General features: G+C 49.9%; 1 protein-coding gene across 4 annotated transcripts in view; it reads right to left on the bottom strand.

Annotated features, from left to right (window-relative positions):
• Positions 1-21,231, bottom strand: part of EXD3 (exonuclease 3'-5' domain containing 3) — a 580,991-nt gene that overhangs the window by 329,063 nt on the left and 230,697 nt on the right. The gene's annotated exons all lie outside the window — the stretch shown is intronic.

The raw sequence follows: 21,231 nt of genomic DNA, 5'->3' as shown, positions 1-21,231 counted from the left end.
CATGTCCTTCTCACTTTACAAGTAACATTGTTTGAGCCCAGACTGCTATGTCTTACTGTTCAGGCCTACTCGTCTCCCATGCAGATGGATTGCTCTTGGGGAGCATGTGACCAGGGCACTCCAGCTCATCTGAAGACCATGGGCAGAGCAAAGAGAGGACATGTGCCAGCAGTATACTGAAGGACAATGCAATTCAGACTGGGTGATGACCAGCATGTCTGGTTCATCTCCCATACTGACAAAATAAAGCAGAGTCAGATTATCAGCTGGCTCCAGAGTCTGTTAGCTGTTTGAAACAGGATTGGATTAAGGCAGTCTGGACCGAGGCACACCATGACACAGGGCCCACAGTGGCCTCACTGGCCTCACTACTCCACTGGCAAATGCATTAGCGGGGGGAGGGGGGCTTTCCTCCCTTCCCCGGGAGGAATAGAAGGATGGGGTTCTTACCCCCACCTCGAAGCATCTGTGCTCTTCCTACAACACACAGAGGCATCAGAAAGGCCTCTCCCAGAGCAAAGGCCCTTGGGGTTAAATAGAGATGAATGGGACAATTCACCCCTCCCAGAGCTATTATCTCAGGCTGTCTGCAAACTCTGGCAAATGTCACTGCATCAGCTCCAAGTCTTCAAGCTTTTCTTCACAACCACCAGATCTAGAAACTCACTTAACGAATGAAAATGGTGACTCTGTTGTAATCACATGACTTCAGGAGCTGAGATCCTTAGCAGGGGCCTACTGAGCCAATGCCTTATCCAACCCTGCTGATAAACATCCATAATCTGCTTGGGATAACTGCTAAGCTAAACATGCTAGCTGTATTTTAAAAATCCCTTTAACATTTCATTACAGTGATTCACAGCAAAAGATGGAATATGAACTGCTTGTCTGTTACATAATGAATCCCAGTTTTACATGCAGTAAATTCATTACTGAATTAAATGGGCATTGGCAAGGAACTGCCTATCTCCATAAACACTGGGAAGTTTATGGGTCCCTTTCTGCTCTCCACTAACCACAGCCAACGTGATTACTTTGTTGTATATTAGGTGGTGTGCTCAATTTTGCCATTATTTGGAACTTGTATATTGTTTCCTAACACAACTGGGTGCAACATCCCCAGTGTGCCAGCTGTAACTGGGTTCCCCCAGAGTTGCTATCTATGCAATAGCTTCCACATGCCAGATGGTTAAAAGGGTCAACTATGTACTAAGGCACATGTAAGCAATCCATTGCCAAGGGAATCCTGCTGCTGACAGGCAGCACCTCTTGATGTTCAGAACAAGACTGGGCATATAGAACAAAAAGAGAACAGTTCAAGTTAGGACCACTGTGTCACATAGAACTCGCTCTGCAGGAGCCACAGCCTTCCTGAGGATGTGGCATTTAGCTTCTAGCATCAGTACCATAGAGATAACGAGGAGTCCGGTGGCACCTTAAAGACTAACAGATTTATTTGGGCATAAGCTTTCGTGGGTAAAAAAAACCACGTCTTCAGATGCATGGAGTGAAAATTACAGATACAGGCATAGATATTCTGGCACATGAAGAGAAGGGAGTTACCTTACAAGTGGAGAACCAGTGTTGACAAGGCCAATTCAGTCAGGGTGGATGTGGTCCACTCCCAATAATTGATGAGGCGGTGTCAATACCAAGGAAAACTGCTTTTGTAGAGAGCCAGCCATGCCCAAGATTATCTGGCTATTTGGACTCTCTCCTCAGACCCTACTCTACCAGCACTCCCAGCTATCTTCAACACACCACTGACTTCCTGAGGAAACTACAATCCACTGGTGATCTTCCTGAAAACACCATCCTGGCCACCATGGATGTAGACACTCTTTACACCAGTATTCCACATGAGGATGGACTACAAGCTGTCAGGAACAGTATCCCTGATGAGACCACAGCACACCTGGTGGCTGAGCTTTGTGACTTTGTCCTCACCCACAACTATTTCACATTTGGGGACAACTTATACCTTTCATGTCAGCGGCACTGCTACGGGTACCCACATGGCCCCACAGTATGCCAACATTTTTATGGCTGACTCAGAACAATGCTTCCTCAGCTCTCATCCCCTAACGCCCCTACTATACTTGTGCTACATTGATGATATCTTCATCATCTGGACCCACAGGAAGGAAGCCCTTGAAGAATTCCACCAGGATTTCAATAATTTCCACCCCACCATCAACCTCAGCCTGGACCAGTCCACACAGGAGATTCACTTGCTGGACACTGAAGTGCAAATAAGTGATGGTCACATAAACACCACCCTATACCAGAAACCTACTGACCGCTATACTTACCTACATGCCTCCAGCTTCCATCCAGACCACATCACACGATCCATTGTCTACAGCCAGGCTCTAAGATACAACCATATTTGCTCCAATCCCTCAGGGTATGTCTACACTACAAGACTATTTCGAATCAACTTAAGTCGAATTTGTGGAATCGACCTTATGAAGTCGAATTTGTGTATCCACACTAAATACACTAATTCGACTGTGTGAGTCCACAGTAACGGGGCCAGCGTTGACTTTGGAAGCGGTGCACTGTGGGAAGCTATCCCACAGTTCCCTCCCTCCCCGCTGCCCATTGGAATTCTGGGATTTCCCCCCAATGCATGCTGGGGGAAAAAATGTGTCGAGGGTGGTTTTGGGTAACTGTCATCATTGAACCGTCAGTCACGCCCTCCCTCCCTCCCTGAAAGCGCCTTCGGGCAATCTGTTCGTGCACTTTTCTGCTCAGTGACAGCGCGGGCGCCACAGCACTGCAAGCACGGAGCCCGCTGCAGTTATGGCCGTTGTCAACTCCTCGCACCTTATCGTCCACCTCTTCCACAGTCAGCTGCTGAGAAATAGGGCTACTTTTCAATGGTGCTGCGAGCACTGGTGGACCATGGGGGACGTTTTACCAACATCAACGTCGGGTGGCCAGGCAAAGTTCATGGCGCGCGTGTTTTCAGGAACTCTGGTCTGTTTAGACGCCTGCAGGAAGGTAGTTTCTTCCCGGACCACAAAACAACTCTTGGGGATGTGCAGATGCCTATAGTGATCCTCCGGGACCCAGCCTACCCACTAATGCCCTGGCTCGTGAAGCTCTATGCAGGTGCCTTGCACAGCGACAAGGAGCAACGTGACCTGTGACTGTTCAGTTTCTTTACAGAGAAGCTGAACCTGCCCCTGTTTCTTTACAAAGTTACTGTTGACTAGCATCTGCAGTTACATACCCCGTCCACCCCGCTTCCCCCACTTCCAACACACGTTTAAAAATAAAATACATGTTCCACTGTAACTTTACAAAGGTTTCTTTATTGATGACTTTGCGTTAAAGGGTTGAAACTGGGACGCGGACTGTGCTGGGTAGGGTGTGCGGTGATGTAAAGACCGCCTCTAAACTCGAGGAATGACAGGCTCCAGCTCCCAGAGCGGTCTGCAGTACCGGACTGGTTGTTTCAACGGAGCCTGCCATCCCTCCTTTTTGGGACTCTGTATGCGGGGGCTATGTGGCCTTGTGGCGGGGGAGGACGGATACAGATTCCTCTGCTGCGTGGCTCTGTGGTCCAGGACAGGGACCGTTGCATGAGATCTGTAACCCCCCTCCCCCACTACAAAGTCACGTACCCCCCCACCCACACAGAACCTGCAAACCACCTCCCATACCGACCAGGGTGCCTACTGACTGCACTGTGTGTGTGACCTGCTGCTGATCCTGCCCCCGTGTCTGTACCCTGGGAAAGGTGATTGTCCTGTCCAATTACCAACCCCCTTCCCCCCCTTCAAACACAGTCTCCTCTAAAAGAACATGACGGAAACAGTAATTAACAGAAAAGTATTTTTTATTATCAACTAGACAGTTAGGGGATGAAACTGGGACGGGGGCTTGGGTGAGGCAGGAAGGAAAGGACTTCTCAAAATTTAGGGTAAGAGAGCTTTTGGGTACTTGAGCACTCTGCTGGGGTGCAGTGACAGTTTTCACGGCCCCTGGCGCCCCTCCTTCTGGTTATTTTGGGTGAGGGGGGTATGGGACTTTGTGGCGGGGGAGGGCAGTTGCAGATACACTGCAGGGGGGCTCTGTCCTCCTGCCTGCGGTCCTGCAGAACATGCACAAGGCGCCGGAGCGTGTCCGTTTGCTCCCTCATTAGTCCAAGCAGAGTTTGAGTCGCCTGCTTGTCTTCCTCACGCCACCTCTCCTCCCGTTCGCTGTGTGAGCGCTGGTACAGAGAGAGGGTCTCCCTCCACTGGCTCTGCTGGTCCGCCTCGTCTCGGGAGCAGCCCATAAGTTCAGCGAACATCTCATCCCGTGTCTTTTTCTTTCGCCACCTAATCTTTGCCAGCCTCTGTGAGGGGGATGCTGTGGCAGGTCTGGAGACAGTCAAAGCTGTGTGATGGGGAAAAAGGGAGTGAATTCCTTGCAAAGATACATTTTTGCGAACAATGAACACAGTCTAGTCTGTGTCTGTGAACAAAAGCATGCATAGCACCTATCTCGTGCGCACTCCTGCTGCAGGCAATCAGAAAGCATAAACTCTGCCCCTGTTCCATCCCATCGCAGTGTCCCCCGACCCTTGGAATTCTGGGTTGAGATCCCAGTGCCTGATGGTGCAAATTTCATTGTCACGGGTGGTTCTGGGTACATGTAGTCACTCATTCCTTCCTCCGGGAAAGCAACGGCAGACAATCATTTCGAGCCCGTTTTCCCTGGATTACCCTGGCAGACGCCATAGCATGGCAACCATGGAGCCTGTTTTGCCTTTTGTCACTGTCACCGTATGTGTACTAGATGCCGCGGACAGAGGCGATTCAGCAGCGCTACACAGCAGCATTCATTTGCTTTTGCATGACAGCAGAGATGGTTATCAGCCATATTGTACCATCTACCATGCCATTGTAAATTGGCAAGGTGATGATGGTTACCAGCCGTATTGCATTATACCTTCTGCTGCTGTCATAGGTGCCCCTGGCCGAGATCAGCCGGGGGCGCAAAAGACAAAACTGGGAATGACTCCCCGAGTCAATCCCTCCTTTATGGTATCTAAAAATAGAATAATTCCTGCATAGAAGATGGGGCTAGTGTAGTAGAGATCCAGTGTTTCAGAGAACCAGAGAGCACAGCCGCTCCGTGTCAGATTATGCAGGAATGATGAGCTGCATGGCATTCACAGGGGGTGCTCCTGCAACAACCCCACCTGTTGCTTCCCTCCTCCCCCAGCCTTCCCGGGCTACCGTTGCAGTGTCCCCTGATTTGTGTGCTGAAGTAATAAAGAATGCAGGAATAAGAAACAGTGACTTGTTACTGAAATGAAATGAGGGGAAGGCAGCCTCCAGCTGCTATGATTGTCCAGACAGGACATTAAGCAGTGTGGGGGAGAGGAAAACAGCATCCTGCTGCTATGACAGTCCAGGCAGTACAGAATCTTTTCTTTACACATGAAGGGCGGGGGCTGATGGAGCTCAGCCCCCTGTTGCTATGATGAAGACGGTTAGCAGGCCGTCTACTTATGGGCTGATGACGAGGACGGGTACCAGTCGTATTGCACTACACCATCTACAGCAAGGCTGATGATGATGACGATGGATATCAGTCTTACTGCACCATCAGCCACCCATGAGGCGGGAGGGGGGAGAGGATGCTACAGTACAGTGCCGCAGCATCGCGTCTACCAGCAGCATTCAGAACACATAGGGTGACATTTACAAGAGTCAAGAGACTATTTTTTTTCCTTTTCCTTCTGGGGGTGGGGGAGGGGGGTACATTGATGAGCTATGCCCTGAACCGCCGTGGACAATGTGTTTGACTGTACAGGTATTGGGAGATCAGCCAAGAATGCAAATGCTTTTCGGAGACAGCAGGAACTGTGGGATACCTTGCGTCCTCAGTCCCCCCTCCCTCCATAAGCGTCCATTTGATTCTTTGGCTTTCCATTACGCTTGTCACGCAGCAGCGTGCTGACTCTCTGCTACGCCGTCTGTCCGGAGATTTTTTAAAAATACTTTGGACCAGGCGTAACATTATGGTAATTTTCCTAATTAGATGCAGGAGTCGCCGAGCGAGATCGCCCTGAAGAGGGTCACTGAAGGAGACAGAGAGCGCATGCTGCGTGAAAGCCAGCACAAAGCAGGGGCCTATGCTGCCAGTATTATGGAGGCAATGCTCCCAGAAAACCTCAATAAAGCCTGGCGCGGAAAATTGTGCTACCACGGAGCACCCAGTAAGGCAGCTCTCCCCAGGAACCTCCTGCGGAGGCTTTTCGATTTCCTCCTGGAGAGCTTCGTGGAGATCTCCCTGGATGATTTCTGTTCTATCCCCATATATATAGAGACCTCCTTTACACATACTTCAGATTCCTGTTATATTAAGAATAAAAGTTTACATGTTTAAAGCACTTACCGACTGCTCCTTCCCCTGATTCAGGGTCCGGGTTAACGGCCGGGGAGGGTTGGTAGGGGATCTCCGTGAGGGTGATGAAGAGATCCTGGCTGTCGGGGAAACCAGCGTTGTAAGCGCTGTCGCCTGCCTCGTCCTCCACAAACCCTTCCTCATCTTCCCCGTCCGCGAACATCGCCGAGGAACTGGCCGTCGACACTGTCCCATCGTCAGAGTCCACGGTCACTGGTGGGGCAGTGGTGGCAGGCTCCGTAGCGTCCGTTTGCCGCTTTGATTTTTTGGTAGCCTTGTCTGGGGTCCTTGATTTTCACGCGGCGCTGCGTTGCATCCCGCCTGTATCCTCTGTCTCTCATGGCTTTGGAGACCTTCCCGTAGGTCTTTGCATTCCGTTTGTTGGAGCGCAGCTCCGAAAGCACAGACTCCTCGCCCCACACACCGATCAGATCCAAGACTTCCCGGTCACTCTATGCTGGGTCCCTCTTTCTATTCAGAGATTACATGAACTCCTCTGCTGGAGAGCTCTGCATTGCTGCCGGTGCTGCTGAGCTCGCCCCGATGTCCAACCACGAAATGAGATTCTAACTGTCCAGACAGGAAAAGGAATTCAAATTTTCCCAGGACTTTTCCTGTGTGGCTGGTCAGAGCATCCAAGCTCAGACTGCTGTCCAGAGCATCAACAGAGTGGTGCACTGTGGGATAGCTCCCGGAGCTACTAAGTTCGATTTGCATCCACACCTAGCCTAATTCGACATAGCCATGTCGAATTTAGCACTACTCCCCTCGTCGGGGAGAAGTACAGAATTCGAACTAAAGAGCCCTCTATGTCGAATTAAATGGCTTCGTGGTGTGGATGGGTGCACGGTTAATTCAAATTAACGCTGCTAAATTCGAATTAAAGTCCTAGTGTAGACCAGGCCTCAGACAGAGACAAACACCTACAAGATCTCTATCAAGTGTTCTTAAAACTACAATACCCACCTGGTGAAGTGAAGAAACAGATTGACAGCGCCAGAAGGGTACCCAGAAGTCACCTACTACAGGACAGGCCCAACAAAGAAAGTAACAGAACGCCATTAGCCGTCACCTACAGCCCCCAGCTAAAACCTCTCCAGCGCATCATCAGGGATCTACAACCTATCCTGAATGACGATCCCTCACTCTCACAGACCTTGGGAGACAGGCCAGTCCTCGCTTACAGACAGCCCCCCAACCTGAACCAAATACTCACTAGCAACTACACACCACACAACAAAAACACTAGCCCAGGAACCAATCCCTCCAACAAACCCTGTTGCAACTCTGTCCACATATCTATTCATGGGACACCACCACAGGACCTAACCACGTCAGGCACACCATCAGGGGCTCATTCACCTGCACATCTGCCAATGTAATATATGCCATCATGTGCCAGCAATGCCCCTCTGCCATGTACATTGGCCAAACCGGACAGTCTCTACGCAAAAGAATAAATGGACACAAATCAGACATCAGGAAATGGTAACATACAAAAAACAGTAGGAGAACACTTCAATCTCCCTGGACATTCAATAACAGATTTAAAAGTAGCCATCCTTCAATAAAAAATACGTCAAAAACAGATTTCATTTGCAAACTTAACACCATTAATTTGGGCTTGAATAGGGACTGGGAGTGGCTGACTCACTACAAAAGCAATCTTCCCGCTCTTGGTATTGACACCTCCTCATCAATTACTGGGAGTGGACCACATACACCCTGACTGAATTGGCCTTGTCAACACTGGTTCTCCACTTGTAAGGTAACTCCCTTCTCTTCATGTGCCAGTATATTTATGCCGAATCTGTAATTTTCACTCCATGCATCTGAAGAAGTGGGTTTTTTACCCGCGAAAGCTTATACCTAAATAAATCTGTTAGTCTTTAAGGTGCCACCAGACTCCTCACTGTTTTTGTGGATACAGACTAACACAGCTACCCCTCTGATAGTTGGTACCACAGAGAGAATATCAGCAGAATGGCATCCTTATCGTGGTGACATTACATGCCTCTCTTCATAACTGCAGACATGGTGGTTCTACCAAAGAACAAAAATACTGTACAAATGGCCATATCCTACAGACCTGCTCAAAGTTTTCCAGCATGGCTCTGTCAGTTAGAAGTGTGAAAAGAACACTCACCAACCAAAATAGCTAAGCCAGCAAAAACCCTAGTGTTTTCAAAAAGTGTTTTGCCAATATAGCTTACTTTGTTTGGGGAACTGGTATAAGCTATACTAGCAAAACAACTGTTTTGCCAATATACGCTGCACCTCCACTATAAGGGTTTGTTGGAATAGCTATACCGGGAAACCCTTTCTAGTGTAGACAAGGCCACAGGAGCTAAATGTACAGATATGAATTTTTTAAGAAAGTTCCATGTTCCTTCTGCACATATACCAAAGATCCCCGCCCAGTAGCACGGCTACACCTAAACTGTATTTACAGGATTGGAATTCATTCTGAGGGATTCTCTGCACCTTGCTTTTTTACCCAGGACATGTGTAAACAAAGTCTGAACCTGTGGAATGCTGCTGGGGCCATCGGGCCTCATTCTTGAGATTCTTTTAGCAAGGAAAAGGTAAGAAGTTGTCTTCAAAACAGACACTCCTGCTTCAGATCAGGAAATAAATCTGCTGATGGCCCAAAGTCAGAAAAGGAAAAAGAAAAACACAGAGATGCAAAGGAGGTAGTAATTGGGAAAAAAGAAGAGGAGGAATCATGTTTGCAGGTGGCAAACATGAGTTAGGACAGATAGCTGCATGAAGCCAACCTCATTGCAAGTATCACTGGCTAAACCCTAATGTTGCATTTCTATGGCTCTGCCAAATGGTGAAGCATTTTTTTTTCTCATGATGGCAACATTATTTTCAACCCTCTTGCTAAGGTGAAGGGGAGACATCCAGGAGGAGACAGAAGTGAAACAGGTGTAACGGGATGGGAGAAGCAAGTGGGGAGATTAGCAGGCAAGGAAAGTCAGTGTCTATCCCGGGGGGAAAGGAGGAGAGGGTATTAGAGGGAAGAGTGATGGAGGAGGAGGAGGTGGGAGATCACAGCAGGTTTTGCAGTTGTCTCTTTGAAATGGACTAGATGACCTCCTGAGGTCCCTTCCAACCCTGATATTCTATGATTCTATGTCTGCATATTTCTGCACAGAAAGAAGGAGGGCAGGATCTTAGGGAGGGGAAAAATAGGTAATGGGGATCATGGGAGCTGTACTCCTCATGGCTGGAGAAGCAGTGCTGCTTGGCAAGGGATGGGCTTACCATGATCGGAAGGGAGAGAATAATCCCCCAGTGATCATGCACATGGGAAACATCTGAATAAAACTGGAAAAAGCAGCAATGAACCTGACAAGACTGGCCTTCACACGGGCCAGTTCCAGCACCCACTGAAGTAATGGGAGTCTTTCCATGGACCAGCATGGCTATTGGATCTTGCTCCTTTTCATCACACAGAAGACCAATCCTGTCTTAAAGCGATTATTTCTGTGGCCTCATATCCATGACTTTTTTTGATTTAGGTATTTGTAATAACTCATTTCCCCCTCCACACCCTCCCTTACTAAGCATGCCAGTCTGGATGCTTTGTCCATCTCCCATCTCTGTTACCTTCTTCTATGGCACCTTATGCAATGTGGCCCTGCTTCAGGAAAGCACTGAAGTATGTTTTTCAGTGCTTTCCTGAATTAGAACCTGAATCTCTTCCCTGTCCCGGTGTGCCAAGCCACTTCCTTATCCTCATTCAAAGTCCCTCCTGAACACTCACTTCTTTTGCAATGAATTAATAACACAGTAAGAATACAAAGTCAGTCCTTCCTCTGGGTTTCACAGTCTCTGTCCTGTCATCTCTCTGTCCGTCATTCACAATGTAACTCTTTGGACCAGGGACTGCCTTTACTTTGCACATAGTCAGTACTTAATAGATAAATATTATTGTTTCAGTGATTTACATCTGGGAGGGATGAGGGTTTTTTTAAAATGGTAACAGAATTAATCTTTTAGCCACAAGAGTGGCTCTTGAGAGAAGTTGAATTTCCTCAGAGATATTACATTTTGAATCTGCATGAAATGGAAAGTAGTTTTGGTCAACAGAAAAAAATGCATTTGCTGCAAAACTAACTATTCCACACAGGGAAAAGGCTTGCAAATGAATGACTTTGCAGGAGGCTATAATAGGGGTGTTTTGTCCCCAGAATGGCATGTGAACTGATGGAGATGGGAACATACCTCCTGGATGACATTTGCCATTACACAAATATTTCGATTTCTGTAAATGAAAACGTTTGAAGAGAAACAAGGTATTTTCCCATGGGTCTATTAGCAAACCAGACTACAATGGGTCTGTTCTGATTAATGTCAACAACGACCTGCTGCACTGTTCCTCCGAGCAAGAGAAAATTATACATCAGCAAGGCATGTTTACATCCCTTTCAGATTCCTAGACATATCATCCTACCCTTAATCCACAGCCACACACAAAAATTCCCTACACCACCATCATTAATCACATACTTGCAAAATCTCACTGTCACAAATGAGGCAAATAAGTGTTCCACAGTACAGCAGGAATTAATGACATCATTGTATGGCAAAGTCATTTCAGAAACAATTGCAAGAATAATCTAGTTACAGTGGCAGCACTGCCCCTCCGAATGATCCCAGGAGGTAAACTGAAGAAACATCCAGTATCATTCATTCTGGATAGTCTCCCTAACTTTCACAATTCTGCCTTGGGGAGCGATGGGAAGGGAGCAAGAATACTGGCTGCAGCATTTTCTCTCTGCAGGACATTTGCTGCTGAGGGCAGCCTTCACACAGGCCTAGGAGATGAGTGTTGGGACATACTTTGCTGCTGGAAATAGGAACCATGCACCTCCCAGCTCATAACCAGAATTCCACATATTCAAAGCACTTTGTAATAAAACTGAGGAATCCTCATAACCCCTCTGTGAGGCAGGTCCATCATCATTAGTATCATTATTTCACAAAGGGGGAAATGAAGGTGGACGGGAAAGTCATTTGCCCAAAGCCTCTCAGAGAGCCATCAGCAAAGCCACAATTAGAACTCGGGAGCATCTACTTCCCCAGTCTGTGCCTGTTAGGCCTCAGCTGGAGGACTGTGTCCAATTTTGGTCACAAATGGACAGAAAGGATGTAGGGAAACTGGAAAGCATTCAGAGGTGAACGACAAAGATGATCAAAGGGATGGAACGCAAGCCATACAAGCAAAGGCTGAAGGAACTGGGTATGTTTAGCTTGGAGAAGAGGAAATGAAGGGGGAACATGAGAGCGGTCTTCAAATAATTGAAAGGCTGCCAGAAAAAAGATGGAGAAAAGTTTTTCTCTCTTGCCATAGAAGACAGGACAAGAGGCAATAGGTTCAAACTACAGCACAGCAGATTTAGATGAAATCTCAGGAAAAACTTCCTACCTGTCAGAACAGTAGGACAATGGAACAGACACCTAGGGAGGCTGTGGAAGCTCCTTCACTGGAAGCCCATTCAAAAGGAGGCTGAAGAGCCGTCTGTCTTGGATGGTTTAGAGACAACAAATCCTGCAGCTCGGCAGGGGGTTAGACTAGATTACCCTTGTGGCCCCTTCTAACCCTACGATTCCTCCAGACTACACCGCCTCCCTAGCCTGTACTCTCCTCCAGACCAGGCCCCTCAAACAGCAGATCACACCCTTAGGGGACATGTGAGATGGTTCATTAGCCAGTCCTCCAGTGTCATCAGAATAGTCAGCAAAGAATTTGTCCGCCTGCTTGTGTGAGAGAGAATAAGGTTCCCAACACCACCTCCCTCCCCAGTGTCAGCACACTACTCAGGAGAGGGTAGGAGTTACCTCTACAAGAGAAAAAGTGCTTACGAAAGACTAACAGACTGCTCCATTATTAAATGAACCAGATTTCAAAGGGAGGAATATTGTGTTGCATCCATAATGTGCTGATTCAAACCCCTAAAATATGGGCCGGTGCAGCAACCATCGCAGGGAGGTAATCACAGCATCTGGCACAGTGAGGGCCTTGTCCATCCTGTCTGTGGCCTGGGAGAAATTCGAGGCCAGCCAGAGCTGGAGGGGCCTCATCCTGAGTCTGGCGTGACGGACCACATACGTGCACATCAACATATGACTCAAGAGCTGCAGGTAAACCCTGGCTGTTGCACCAGGAACTTTGTGACCGAGTCGATGAGACCTTTCAGGGTCTCGAACCTGTCTGGTGGGAGGGAGGCGCTGGCTGACACTGTATCCAGGAGCGCCCGGATAAACTTTATGCGTTGGACCGGGACTAATGTGGACTTGGTGTTGTTTACCAACAGGCCCAGGGCAGTGCACGTGGACAGGAGGAGCACCACATGATCCCTCACCTGCGACCAGGAGGTGCCCTTGACAAGCCAATCGTCCAGATAGGGAAATATCTGTACCCCACGCCGTCTGAGGTAGGCTGCTACCACCGACATGCATTTTGTAAACACTCTGGGGGCAGTGGACAACCCAAATGGGAGGATCGTAAATTGGTAGTGATTCTGTCTCACCACAAAACAGAGGAAGCGCCTGTGGCCCTCGAACATGTGGATGTGGAAGTACGCGTCCTGTATATCAAGGGCAGTGTACCAGTCCCCGGGATCCAGGGAGAGGATGATGGAGGCCAGGGAGACCATGCGGAACTTGCTTCCCCATGTGCTGGTTCAGACCCCATAGGTCCAGTATGGGCCTGAGACTCCCTTTCGCCTTCAGGATAAGGAAATAACAGGAGTAGTACCCCTTGCCCATGAACTCCTTGGGCACCACCTCTATCGCTCCTAGTCCTAGGAGCCGCCCTACCTCCTCCTCAGCAGAGCCCAGGAGGGATGGGGTAGGGGGTGGTTGGGCGGGGAGGAGGTAAGATGGAGGGTGTAACCCTGGGAGATGGTGTTGAAGACCCATCGGTCCGAAGTGAGCCGAGACCATTCCAGAAGGAAAGCACACAACCAGTTGGAGAAGGGAAGCTTTATTGGGGTTGGATCCCTGATGAGGACTGAGGGGTTGCCCCCGAGCGTCCTGTCAAAATCGCCTTTTCCCCGCCTGCTTGCCCTTGGAGGGTCCAGGCTGGGGGGCAGGCCGAGACTGCCTCTGAGGGCCTCTCTTATAGTCCCGTTGCTTCTTATGGGCGGCCTCGTACTTTGGGAGGGTGGCCGGGGTTGGAGTCTGCTGCGGCTCGAACTTAGGTTTTGCCGGAGCCGGGACATAGAGACCCAGGGTCTGGAGGGTCATGCAGGAGTCCTTCATGCCATGCAGCCTTGTGACTGTTTCCTCTGCGAACAGAGCTTTCCCATCAAACGAGAGATCCTGCATGGAAGACTGTGCTTCGCTGGACAGCCCAGAGAGCAGGAGCCATGACGCATGTCTCATGGACACCGCAGTAGCCATTGAACGTGCAGTTGTGTCCGCAGCATCCGAGGCAGCCTGCAGGGAAGCCCGAGCTGCCGCTGCCCCTTCCTCCACCAGTGCCATGAACTCCTTCTTATCGTGCTTCTGGAGGGAGACCTCAAATTTAGGCAGGGAGCCCCACAGATTAAATTCATACCGATTCAAGAGGCCCTGATGGTTTGCCACTCATAACTGGAAGCTCGAAGACGAATAAATTTTCCTTCCGAAAGAGTCCAGCCTCCAAGAGTCTTTGTTCTTTCGGGTCGGGGCTGGCTGACCCTGTTGTTCCCTGTGGTTGACCGACTCGCCCACCAGGGAGTTGGGCGCCGGGTGAGTATATAGGTACTCATGCCCTTTAGTGGGTACAAAGTACTTACGTTCTGCCTTTTTTGATATGGGGGCCAACGAGGCCGGTGTTTGCCACAGGGCATTTGAAATTTTAGCCACCCCTTCATGGAGCGGCAAGGCTACCCTACTCGGTGCCGAAGGGGACAACACATTGAACACGGAGTCCGAGGGCTCCTCCATCTGCTCTGCCTGGAGGTGGAGGCTCGCTGCCACCCGCTTTAGGAGCTCTTGGTGGGCCCTGAAGCCCTCCTGCGGGATGGAGGGAGGTGGGGCCGCAATTGCCTCCTCCAGGTGGGGCAAAGAGGCCGGTGTGGTGCTTTGGGTGTCGGCCGGCACCGGAGGATCTACCACCTGGTCGGACTCCAGGGGCGGTACCGAGGACAAGCATCTGGAGAGGGAGGCCAACGGTGCTTCTAAAGTTCTGGCCACTGAGCAAGCTCTCACTGGGGGCTGCACCAGAGGCCACGGTGCCCACTGGTACCACTGGGCCGGCCACAACGCTCGGTGCCACTGCACCTGCTATGGCACCGGTGGGGTTGGCTGCCCGGGTTGGCCGGTCTGGCCCGTTGAAGGATGGCTACGAATGGAGACCGGACTGGCGTTGGATCCACTGCTGTCTCTTGACCGGGAGGAGGAGCAGCAGTGCTGGGATCTGCGACAGTCACGGGACCGCAATCTCGACGTGGAGGACTGGTACCAATGGTAATAGCTGCTCTGCAAACGGCCTCAACAGACAGACCCACGATGGTGAGGTGCCGGCAATCAACACCTGGGGCTGCAGTGCCTTTGCGGAGACTTGGAGCAGGAGCCTGAGCAGGAACGGTGTCGACGACCGTGCTGTGACCGACTGTGGCATCCTCTCCAGGATGAGGACCGATGATGATGTCTGCTGCGGTCCTGTCGATATCCGCTCTCTATGAGGAGGAGGAAGGGTGCTGCAAGTCCTGGCCGGCTGACCGGAACCGAGCCCGAGAGTCTGCTCGGCATCGAGAGCAATCCACCTGGACTCTGCCCCAAGCGGACACTGGGCAGTGATCAGCATCGGGAATGTTTCCTCGACCAAGACCGGTACTGAGCCGGGGGTGACTGCAGAGTTCCCAACAGAGGCTTGCCTCTGGAGCATGGGGCCGACATCGGTGGCGCTCCAGGCACTGGCATGGACAAGATGTCCCGGGCTGCCTGGAGGGCTTTGTGCGTGGACGGTATCCGGACATCCGGAGAGGCCTGTTCCGAAGGGGCCGGGCTACTCCACTCTATGTGAGTCGGAGGTCTAGGGCCCGGTGGGGATCGAGGACTGCCCGACATGGGCCTAGCCTCTGTCCCAGATTTCCGTCAGTGCCGCTGTGAAGAGGGAGTCTTCTTGGCCCTCTTGGCATGCTTCATGGACAGGGAGCGGTGCCAACTGGTCAATGGCACCAGCGGATCGCCGCGTACCGACATCGTGGTTCCGGGTACCGGTTTGGAGCGGTGTGCCAGGGTCAGGGTCAGCACCCACTCCATCAGAATGGCTTGGAGCCTAATGTCCCTTTCTCTCTTGGTCCGAGGCTTAAACAATTTGCAAATCTTGCACCTCTTGCTGATATGGGTTTCTCCCAAGCAGCGCAAACAATCTGTGTGTGGGTCGCTTCTTGGCACAGAACGCCGACAAGAACTGCACAACTTAAATCCCGGGGCTCGGGGCATGCCCCGGCCTGGGCTCACTAACTAACTAAACTACGCTAACTAACTACAGGTACTAGACGAACAAACGGTTCAGGGGACAAGCTACAGCAAATCTGGAACAGAGCAGTTCTGACACACATTCACTGGCGGCAAGAAGGAACTGAGGGTGGGGGGAGTGCGCAGCTCCCCTTATACCGTGCCAGGCAGGTGCCACTCCAGGGGTCACGGGGGGCGCTCCCCCCTACGGGTACTGCTAGGGGGAAAACCTCCGGCACCGGTGCACGTGGTGAGCATGCACACCTACAGTGGAATACACATGAGCAATCACTCGAAGAAGAATCCAGATAATTTGTTTGTGTAGGTTAGTGACCTGAGGTTGTTTTGATTTTTTGCATTTTCCATAGGACCACTCCACACACACCCAAACCCACATGTTCATACGCTCTTTATTATTGGATCCTCTAAATATTTATGAGCTTTCCATGGACATTATGCTCCAAATGTTTAATAGTTACCTACTTTTTTGCAGGTAAAATTACTCTTGCAAAGAACTGTGCCAGCATATTTTGCACCTGCAGTTAATTATGCGCACAAACTCTGGCATTTGGATGCTAAAGATCTGATTTTTGCTCACAGTTTTGCACCCATAGCAAAAGGAGGCTATGCTGAGGTCCAGTTGAAAATAAGGCCCCATAATTATATTCTTGGATCCATTGTACTTACCAGCACTGAGCCTGCAGGGGTTAACCATACCCTGTGGGCTAAGGAGGCCATGCCCCCTTACCCTTGGTGGGCATGCTCCAGCTAGAGACAGACTATAAATGAGGGTAGCCCAGTTCTGTCTGGGCTGACTGGGGAGGAGAGTGGATGTGTGTTGCATGCTCCTGCCCAGAAGCTGTAGGAGCCCCAAGCCAGAGACCTGCCATACCACCACCCCACCTGTCCACTGAGGCCCATGTAGGGAGGGTGTTGTCTGAATCCTCACCTGCCGAGCACCCCAAGGAGATGGAGGACCTGCAGTCTATGGGGCCGAGAGACAGGGTAGGAAGTAGCCTAGGGGAACCAGACATTGGTCTGGTTGTGGTACCAGGAACGGAGTCAGCGTGTTTCAGTGGGATCTCTGCCAACCCAGTGGTGGGCCCACTTGCCACTGATAGGGCTTTGGGATGGCAGCTGGTGGAGTAGGGAGAGCCCAAGTCTCCCTACCCCTGACCGCCAGCTTCAGCACTGGTTGGCGGCTTGCTCTCCTTTGCAAGCAAGGCCCGAGTTTGTTGCTGAGTTGCCCCAGCCAGGAGGCTGTGGGACCCTAACTGCCTCCCCAGCCCTATTGACTCTGGCCACTAGGCCACAGTGCCCTGCACAGGAGGATAGCCACCCCAATGCCCACCTGACACCCTGTGACAGGGTGTACTTCCCTCGTGACAGACCCAAACATAATTGTGTAGGAAAGAACTTTGGTACCAAAAATACTGTATAAGGAAGCTTAAAGGAGGCATGGAGGGGTGCATGGCTAGGCACTGGGTAAGCAGAGTCCATGAGTTACTGTTTGGTTAAAACCAGGGTGGCAGGCTGCATTCCCTCAGGTCTCAGGGTGCAATCCCATGCTTCTCCCACCCGCAGACTGGGTCTCAGGATACAGAACCCTGTGTACCCACTGAGAGCTCTCAGCTGGTCCACTTGGGTTCTGCACCTGCAAATCTGTCCTTTGGGAGCTGTGACCAGTGGCGAATACAGTTACATAAACAGCCTTGTTTTGTATTGAACAGTGTTGTTTACACGTAACAGTAGGGTAGGGTGATCAGAGAGCAAATGTGAAAAATCGGGATGGGGGTGGGGGATAATAGGAGTCTATATAAGAAAAAGACCCAAAAATCGGGACTGACCCTATAAAATCGGGACGTCTGGTCACCCTACAGTAGGGACACAGCACAGAGAAAAAGGGTTCTTAAAATAACAAAACATCTGCATGCACGTCTCTCTGTGGAAGGCTTACCACCCCCTGAAAGCCAAGACAAGATGTACCTGATTCAGACCCTCCCTCTAGGTCTGCATCCCTCCATTCCTCACAAACTCCCTGACCACTGCCCCCAGCTCCAGACAGCAAGAGATTTTTAACTGTTTCCAGTCCTTCTGATCGGTGTATTCCCAGCCTTGGCAAAACTGATGTCTGGGGCCCGGGAGTCTCAGCCTCACAGCCAATAGCTCAGGTAGTTGACCTGTTTACCAGGAACTGTTTTATCTGGAGCCATTGTGTTACCTTCCTGCCTGTCTCCTAACAGCCCTGCTATTAAATGAAGCCAACATATGCAAACAGTAAATTAACCCAATACAGTCACACAGGAAATATTCCCACAACCCAGTCCCAAACAGTATTATAAATAATATACCACCACCAAACATCCTTCACAACCTCATCCTCCTCTTCAAACAGGCTGGAAATCCCACTGTACTTACTCTGGGGTCCTTCCCAACAGTCTCTCTGGGTCTCCCCTCTCAGGAGACCCCCCAACCCTCTATCCCCACCTTGCCTCAGTCTGGGCTACTGCCAGTCGTCACCAAGCCCATGCTCCCTGGGGCAGACTGCAGTGTAAAAGCCACTCATCATAGGCAAGGCTGTTCAGACCTGCTGCCTTCCTCTGCCTCCCAGTACCTCTGTGGGCCTTGGACCAGGCCCTGCAGCCTGGGGAGTTGCCAGCCTGGAGCTCCCCTGCTCCTCTGGCCTTCCCCAGCCCTGCTTCACCCAGTACCCTCTAGCACTCAGGTAGCTAGGTCCATCTCCCTCCTCAGGCAGAAGGAGACAGTTTGCTCCTGGCCCACTGCCCTCTTATAAGGGCCAGCTGGGCCCTTATTAAGCCAGCTACAGCTGTGGCTGCTTTCCCAATCAGCCCAGCTTTCAGAGCTGCAGCCCTCTCCAGGGCTGCTTTTACCACTGCAGCCCTCTTTCAGGGCTGATTTCAAGCCCTTCAGGGCAGGAGCAGGTGACCACCCCGCTACACACCTGATGTGCTGAAGCTACCTCTGAGCCTGTCTTCCCTGCCAGCTTGGGACTCCAGAACCCTGTCTTGTGGAGCCAGACATGCTAACCTGCTGCAACACAGACCAGGGTCTGAACCATGCCCCCAAAGCTGCAGACTTTAACCAAAAACTGCTCAGCAAGTCATCTATCTCCAGCACCCAGACACCCAGTTCCCAATGGGATCCAAAACCCAAATAAATCCATTTTACTCTGTATAAAGCTTATGCAGGGTAAACTCATAAACTGTCCGCCCTCTATAACACCGATAGAGAGCTATGCACAGCTGTTTGCTCCCCCAGGTATTAATCACTTACTCTGGGCTCACTAATAAAGAAAAGTGATTTTATGTAGTATAAAAAGTAGGATTTAAGTGGTTTCAAGTAATAACAGACAGAACAAAGTAAGTTACCAAGCAAAATAAAACAAAACATGCAAGTCTAAGCCTAATACATTTAAGAAACTGAACACAGGTAAATCTCACCCTCAGAGATGTACCAATAAGCTTCTTTCACAGACTAGACTCCTCCTTAGTCTGGGCCCAATCCTTTCCCCTGATACAGTCCTTTTTAACTCCAGCTCAGGTGGTAACTCGGGGATTTCTCATGACTGTCAGCCCCCTTTGTTCTGTTCCACCCCCCTTTTATATCTTTGGCACAAGGCGGAAATCCTTTGTCTCTCTCTGGGTTCCCACCCTTCCTTCTAAATGGAAAAGCATCAGGTTTAAGATGGATTCCAGTACCAGGTGTCATGGTCACATGTCCTGTGAGACCCAATGCTTTCATTCTTCCCAGCCTGACTCACAGGAACGCAGGAAGGCTTCCAAGTAAACAGAGCCATTTACAACCAATTGTCCTAGACAATGGGAGACATCAAGATTCTAATCTGCCATTAATGGCCCACACTTTGCATAATTACAATAGGACCTCAGAGTAATACTTCATATTTCTAGTTTCAGATACAAGAATGATACATCCATACAAATAGGATGAACACACTCAGTAGATTATAAGCTTCGTAATGATACCTTACAAGAGACCTTTTGCATAAAGCATATTCCAGTTACATTGTATTCACACTCATAAGCATATTTCCATAAACATCACAACAGTCTCCCACAGTATTCCTGCCAGCAAGTTAAAGAAGTATGGATTGAATGAATGGACTATAAGGTGGAAAGAAAGCTGGATAGATGGTCGGGCTCAACGGGTAGTGATCAACGGCTTGATGTCTAGTTGGCAGCCAGTATCAAGCTGAGTGCCCCAGGAATTGGTTCTGGGACCAGTTTTGTTCAACATCTTCATTAATGATCTGGATGTTGGGATGGATTGCACCCTCAGCAAGTTTGCGGATTTCACTAAGCTGGGGGCAGAGGTAGATACACTGGAGGGTAGGGATAGGGTCCAGAGTGACGTAGACAAATTGGAGGATTGGGCCAAAAGAAATCTGATGAGGTTCAACAAGGACAAGTGCAGAGTCCTGCACTTAGGACAGAAGAATCCCATGCACTGCTACAGGTGGGGGGCCGACTAGCTACGCAGTACTTCTGCAGAAAAGGACCTGAGGATTACAGTGGACGAGAAGTGGATACGAGTCAACAGTGTGCCCTCATTGCCAAGAAGGCTAACGGCATATTGGGCTGCATTAGTAGGAGCATTGCCAGCAGATCGGGGAAAGTGATTATTCCCCTCTATTCAGCACTGGTGAGGTCACATCTGGAATATTGTGTCCAGTTTTTGGCCCCCCACTAACAGAAAGGATGTGGACAAATTGGAAAGAGTCCAGCAAATGGCAACGAAAATTATTAGGGGGCTGGGGCACATGACTTATGAGGAGAGGTGGAGGGAACTGGGCTTATTTAGTGTGCTTTGAGCAGGAGGTTGGACTAGATGACCTCCTGAGGTCTCTTCCAACCCTAATCTTCTATGATTTATTTAGTCTTCTTCACTGGCTGCCTCTCACTTCAACTGGCCTCTGAGAGTTCAAGCTCAGAGTTCTGCTCTGGGTCGTTTTTGGTAGTGTATAGTACAGTATATGCTATTTGTGTAATTGTTTAGGGCCCTATTGTGTCTTCAATTCACATCCACCATGCCCACTGACATGTGCTGTGTGTATGGGGTGTGGTCCACCCCCTACTGATGGAAAAGTCACCTAGCAAGACCTATCTTTTTTGCCTGATGAAAGAATGTGGAATATTGACAACAGAACAGGTGTTCTTAAATTCACACGTGTATTAGGCAGCATGTTTGTTTCCTATTATCACTCTGGTTCCTCTTTCTTGCTTCATACTTTTTGGAGACTTGGCTATAGATGTTTTCCTTTCCAAGAATATGCTAATATGAGATTCTCACTGGATGACATTTTCTATTTTGAAAATTCTTCAA

This window comes from Mauremys reevesii, linkage group 19, assembly GCF_016161935.1.
Source record: "Mauremys reevesii isolate NIE-2019 linkage group 19, ASM1616193v1, whole genome shotgun sequence".
In the NCBI taxonomy this organism is placed as follows: domain Eukaryota; kingdom Metazoa; phylum Chordata; order Testudines; family Geoemydidae; genus Mauremys; species Mauremys reevesii.
This window is presented reverse-complemented; position numbering and strand designations above follow the sequence as displayed.